The sequence below is a fragment of the Copadichromis virginalis genome, linkage group LG3 (genome assembly GCF_057382275.1).
Source record: "Copadichromis virginalis isolate Kocher_CV1m ecotype Utaka linkage group LG3, C_Virginalis_male_GT1.1, whole genome shotgun sequence".
Classification (NCBI taxonomy): Eukaryota; Metazoa; Chordata; class Actinopteri; order Cichliformes; family Cichlidae; genus Copadichromis; species Copadichromis virginalis.
This window is the reverse complement of record NC_140620.1, coordinates 38,432,126-38,438,645: the sequence shown is the minus strand read 5'-3', so window position 1 is coordinate 38,438,645 and position 6,520 is coordinate 38,432,126.

The window sequence follows — 6,520 nt, the reverse complement described above, 5'->3', positions numbered from 1 at the left end:
AATATGTTTGGTGTTACAAACTTGAAGAAGCACGGAAAAGATCATCAGACATTAATCTAATCAGTTTTCAGCCTTCATTCGTATTGAAAAGTTGAAATCTTCCCTGCTAGACCCAAGTGCAGCGTTTAACACCGTCGGCCATAACATTTTATTACAGCTATTATTAAATGGAGAGTCCTCTTCACACACTGAGGTTAATTATGAAGCTCCACAGGCTTCTGTGCAAAGACCAGTTCTGTTTACATTATACGTGCTTTAGAAGACATAGCATACCACAGGTCAGCTCAGCAACATTTCGACTTTGGCTTGTTTTTTCTGGTTAACGTTAATTACGTAATTTAGAATTAAAGTTTAGTGTTTTTAGCATTTAGGATGGCCGTGGCGAGTAACTCAAGTGCTGTAAACATTTCATGAAACCTCATCAAAAGTTATCTGAGTTGGAAGGGTGGCTGTTAATAAGCCATTCTTAAGGAAGGAGAACAGAGAAAAATAAGGCTGAGGTGTGCCAAATTACACAAGAAATTGACTGGAAAAAGAAATCAGCTGTAATATGTCTTATGGAGTAATGAATCCAAATTTGAAATATGCATGGAAGAGGTCCGAAGAGAGATACAACAGTGAATGTCTATAGCCGTCTTTAACACAGCGTGGATACTCTACCGTGCTTTGAGGCTGGATTTCAGCCAGTGTTGTTGGAGCTCTTATCCAAATTAATCAAATTATGAATGTAGAAAAGTTCCACCAGATTTTGATCGACCATGTAATACCACGTAGTGTCTGATTGGCTTCAACTTCATTTTTCAGTACGACAATGATCGCAAACATACTGCCAATGTAGTCAAAGTATGCCTGGATGAAACAACGCATCAGTCATGGATTGATCTCTCCAGGGTTCGAACCTCAAGATAATCGAAGCAGTGTGGGATCATCTTGACAGAAAACAAAACAAAAGGCAGCCAGCATCCAAAGAAGAGTCTCGGATGTCTTTCAAGAAGCCTGCAGAACTAAGAAATTACAAGAAAGCTTACCTATTAGAGTTTAAGCTGTGTTGAAGAATGAAAGGCAGCTTTAACTGGACAAAAGGGGAAAAAAAATCCCACATTGACAGCTAACTCAAGAGACAAAAAGCATTAGAACTCAAGTCATTACCTTACTTAAGGATAAATAAGTTAATTAATTACATTAATGCATAAGCAGAAAATAACCTACAGTAACTGCTTTGCGATATGGAAGTGCAAAAGACAACTGAAAGGGAGGATAGTTTCTATATATGTGGTTTCTATTAAGGGACAGAGGAACGATAAGAAACGATAAGAAATCAAGGACAAGGAGTGTGGTGTAGATAAGTGAGGAAATCCGATCATTACTACAAATTTAGTTGAAATTTAAATATTTTAACTATGGTGCCTCCTGTGAGGGCTGTCTGTTTTCCACATTCTGCAACGGTAAAATACGACTTAGAGGCGGATATTTGTTTTTACTTTATGGGCAACAGTTGTTCTTGCTGTTGACAAAACTCGCCTCATGGTTGACTCTGAGAAAAAAACTCTTTCCCACAGAGGGGAATAAACTTATTCGAATATGAGCTTTTTTCCACTAAGACTTGTTTTATGGGGAGATGTACGAAATTATTTACCGGGTTACAAGCAATGATAATATCGGATGTTGACTCCTCAGCGTCATCATTTTCTATCTATTGAGAAATCCCATTGTAAAAGTAATGAAGAAAAAAACTATTCTGCCGTCTCACTCCTCCTTGACCCGCGGTGTGTGTGTGTGTGTGTGTGTGTGTGTGTGTGTGTGTGTGTGTGTGTGATCGGCGGCGTTGTTTGAACGGAATGCTGACATAATATTCACCGATTCTTCCTCGCGATTGGTAGAACTGTCACAGTAGGGGCTGAGCAGATATCGACTCCCCTCCCGTTTCTTCTCTCATTTTATCCTAGTCTAGCGAAGCATCTGTTTTTCGCATCTTTCTCTTGACAATACCAATAGTTAGAGAGGGTTGTTTTTTTTTTGATTGCCTTCTTGCGAACGCCGTCTGTTTTCCACATTCTGCAACGGTAAAATATGACTTTGAGACGGGTATTTGTTTTACCAAATGGGCAACAGTTGTCTGACCTTGTTCTTGCTGTTGACAAAACTCGCCTCATGGTTGACTCTGAGAAAAAAACTCTTTCCCACAGAGGGGAATAAACTTATTCGAATATGAGCTTTTTTCCACTAAGACTTGTTTTATGGGGAGATGTACGAAATTATTTACCGGGTTACAAGCAATGATAATATCGGATGTTGACTCCTCAGCGTCATCATTTTCTATCTATTGAGAAAACTTATTGTTAAAGTATTGAAGAAAAAAACTCCTCCTTGGCCCGCGGGGTGTGTGTGTGTGTGTGTGTGTGTGTGTGTGTGTGTGTGTGTGTGTGTGTGTGTGTGTGCCTTCTTGCGAACGCCGTCTGTTTTCCGCATTCTGCAACGGTAAAATACGACTTTGAGACGGATATTTGTTTTACCAAATGGACAATTGCTGTTGACAAAACTCGCCTCATGGTTGACTCTGAGAAAAAAACTCTTTCCCACAGAGGGGAATAAACTTATTCGAATATGAGCTTTTTTCCCCGCTAAGACTTGTTTTATGGGGAGATGTACGAAATTATTTACCGGGTTACAAGCAATGATAATATCGGATGTTGACTCCTCAGCGTCATCATTTTCTATCTATTGAGAAAACTTATTGTTAAAGTATTGAAGAAAAAAACTCCTCCTTGGCCCGCGGTGTGTGTGTGTGTGTGTGTGTGTGTGTGTGTGTGTGTGTGTGTGTGTGTGAGTGAAACAAGATCGTCTGTCGCTGCAATTATGGTTTGTTTTTCAGTCTCTCAAAAGGAAAAGTAGTATTCACTAAGGGATAGTTATTCGTTTTTTACACATAGGCAGCCTGTAGGTTACAAGCGGATAGAAAGTTCTTCTTTTCATCACAAGCTATGGTGTATCTTAAAGGTTTTTTTACAGCGTCTGTATTATAGGAAAATAAAATACTATTGAAATCTCTACAGGAAGTCACTCTTTATTTCCATTACAAACGCCGGTGCAGCTTAAGAAAGTAAAATTACATCCGCTCTGTCTCTCTATACATCACAGAATCATCTGCTGCATCACCGCTGTGCTTAGGGAACATGACGCATCAGGTCTGAAAATGACTAGACACTTCCGGAGTATTTCCGGTAGGGTCATAAGGTCCGGATCGAGGCCTTCCATAGTAAATATGCTGTATTTGAATATGTCATATTCAAAGCCTTCTTCTTTGGGAGAGCAGATCTCATCGGACACAGGAACGCTGCTGGGCTGCAGAAGGAAATCCATCTTGTGTCTGTGCCTTAGAAATTGTGACGGACTCCACCTCTCTGCTTTTTTATTCCCCTCCAACAGATGGCGCGCTTCCGGAGGTTTCCCCCTCCCTCTAAAAACTTTTTTTCCCAACAACAGATGACGCGCTTCCGGAGGTTTCCCCCCTCCCTTCTCAGGATGCAATTCGACACGGTTAGCAACAGATGGCGCGCTTCCGGGGTTCACCCCCCCCCCCTTCTCAGGATGCAATTCGACACGCGGGGGGTTTCCCACCCCCCTTGTCCGGATGCGATTCGTCACGCTCATTACACGCTTCCGGGGGGGAGGGGCGGGAGGTCAAAAGGTCGTGATTAGGGCCATCAATCACTTCGGATCAAATTTTGTCATAAGCTGTATGGTATTATCTCTCTATCAGGTGAGCTGGATTCATGGCTGAATCAAGACATAGATTCCCCTGCTGTGGTCAGTGAGGGAAAAACAGGGAAAAAAAGAAAAATGGCGTTTCAAATGTGAAGTTCATATTAATACGGATTTTGTTTCTAGGCAGTTCTGCGGACGCAGGCTCTGGGCGGAGCCAGGAGTTTAACAGATTTAACATAATAACTAAACTGATTTCATTCCCTAACACAGGATGACAAGACTGGGGCAATGATACTCGAGAGGAGAATTTCTGATACTTTCTGAGATATGATGTCACTAACCTTTTCTTTTAATTTCTAGCTCCAGGTGAATTGACACATGGGAGTGTGTCAAAAAGGGGGAAGATGAGTTTTAACATCAAACAATGGTTTTATGAATATTATATGACTTTATTTGTGTGTTTAATAATTTAGGTATGGTAAAACTTAAGCTTGTAATGACCCAAAAGTTCCCCGATTTTTTTAGAGAACCAGTGAGAAGTATAAATCACGATTTTCATGTTTAAGCATTAATGATTGAAATAAACTGAATAGCGTTTAGAGGATAAAATGCCTGTGTTCACGAGAAGATGAGTATCGCACTGGAGAGGAAATCGTAGGACGGAAGGCTGAAAGAAACACATGATTTTTGTAAAAAGGTGGCAAATGGTAGAAGTAAAAATGGTTAATTTGTTTTTGATTTCTTTTACTAAAATAAGTGGTTATTTTTATTTTCATATACGCATTGCAAATGTGCTCATAATGAGTTGGCACTCAGTCTTTAGAAGGTCATAAGTTTCGTTCGGTGTGATGGTCCGGACTGATATATTGTAGGTATTGACTTTGAGTGCAGAGGATGCAAACACGCTTACACACACATAGATTATGATTAGAATAAGTCCCTGGGTCAGAGAGTCCTGAACATTCTGAATATTCTAAACCAATTTTGAATCACTAGAGGAACAATGAATATCAACATTAGATTATCAGGGCTAGGCAGAGAGGTGTTTTGGTTTTCTGCCTTACAGAGAAAGGAACAGACACCAGACGAGGTCACGGAGATATGAGGATCCTTCGCAGCAGAGATAGACATGGAGACTGCCGAGACAGCAACTGGGGCCAAGGGTTATACAGTTTGGGCTCCAGCTAGTCACCTCAAGAGGATGGATCCCATAAACACAGCAATAACCATGAAGGGGTTGGTGAAAAACTAGGAACACCAGACCAATGAGGTTCGAGAGGCTCTTGGTGAAAAGGGGGACACAGCTGTGACCCCAGAATACACAGATCGTTGTTTGAAAATCGGGGCAGAATATTCCCCTGATCTGTGCAACGACTGAAGGGTGGTCTAACCCCTGAGGTCGAAGAAAGATGAGCAGAGAATCACCCGACTGGAAAACACTGATAGCTGCAGCAATAAAGTAAAGGTTAAAAGCTCCTTGGACAGAGGTTCTAGTCTGAGTACGTTTGAAAGGTACAAGGTGGCACCAAAATGAGGTTGGGGAAACTGGAGCACCAAAATAAAGCTGTGGGAGAACTGGAGGGTGATGGAAGTGTCATCTGTACCTACTATTGTTGTTGTAATCATAGTTTTTTCTTGCATCTGAACTGCGCAATCACAGAGGTCATCCCATATGGTCCACTTGTTAAACGGGGACACAGGGCCTCAGGACTAAGAAGAAGAAATGGACCTCGCAAACCTGGATTCTAGGGTGTAAGTGATCTCTTTAAAAAGAGATTGTGGAGCAGGGAAATTATTTTACTGCTATTGTTAAATAATCATCATTATTACCATTGTATTAATAATATAATCTGGAGTTTATATTGCATTCAGGGGTTGAACAGTGTGTGTCTTTCAGAAAGGCTAAAAGTAACAGGACAGGAAACAGGCTTGCAGAGAGTTTTGCAGAAGTGAAAGTTATTTTGAGCAGCAGGCTAAGACGAGGCTTTAACAATGTAACAGATAGCTTTAAGAAGGCCTTAAGATGTTATGCATACAGTTATTATGTTGACCTTGTATTTCAGGCGCAGTTATGACTATTTTATACACAATGCATATCTGTGCTTATTAAAGAGTTGGAGCTCGGTCAATTAATTGGGGGTTGGAAGCTTTGTTCGGCGCGATGTCCGGACAATCTATTGTGCAAGTGACTTGGAGCCATAGAAGGAATTGCAATACATGCTTACAAAACACTTATATATCAGATCATTTTATATTAAGGTTTTAGTAGAGGTTCTTGGTTAAAACATTTATTCAGTAGAAGACATACATATAGTCTCAGTGAGCCTCTGGTCTGGTAAAAGGTCAGAAGTACAACAGGTGAATTGAGAAAGAGCATGTGAGGTCAACACATACACACACATTAGTTAGATTTATTTAGAGGAGAGATTAGTCATGTCTCGACAAGAAAGAGGAACAATTCACTTTAAGACAAGAACGGAAAGTACCAGCCATGAAAATAGAAGATGATTTTCTGGGTTAAAAGTCATTGTGGTGTTGATCTGATCTATGTATAAAATGTACCTGTGACGCATGAAGGGGCGTCAGTAAACAAACCCTGATGTTATAAAATAATTGTTTGTGCTTTAGTAAGTCGGAGATCACTTGCTGTCGGCGTACAGAGTGTTCTTCCCGCACGTGTGTATTCATTAAAATCATTGTTTGACCAAGACCTTCTGGACCATGGGTGGTTTGTACTCTCCCTCCTCAATTGTGAACCTTAACATTATCAAAGGAGGACTGTGAGATTATTATATTATCTTATGCCACGTTATGC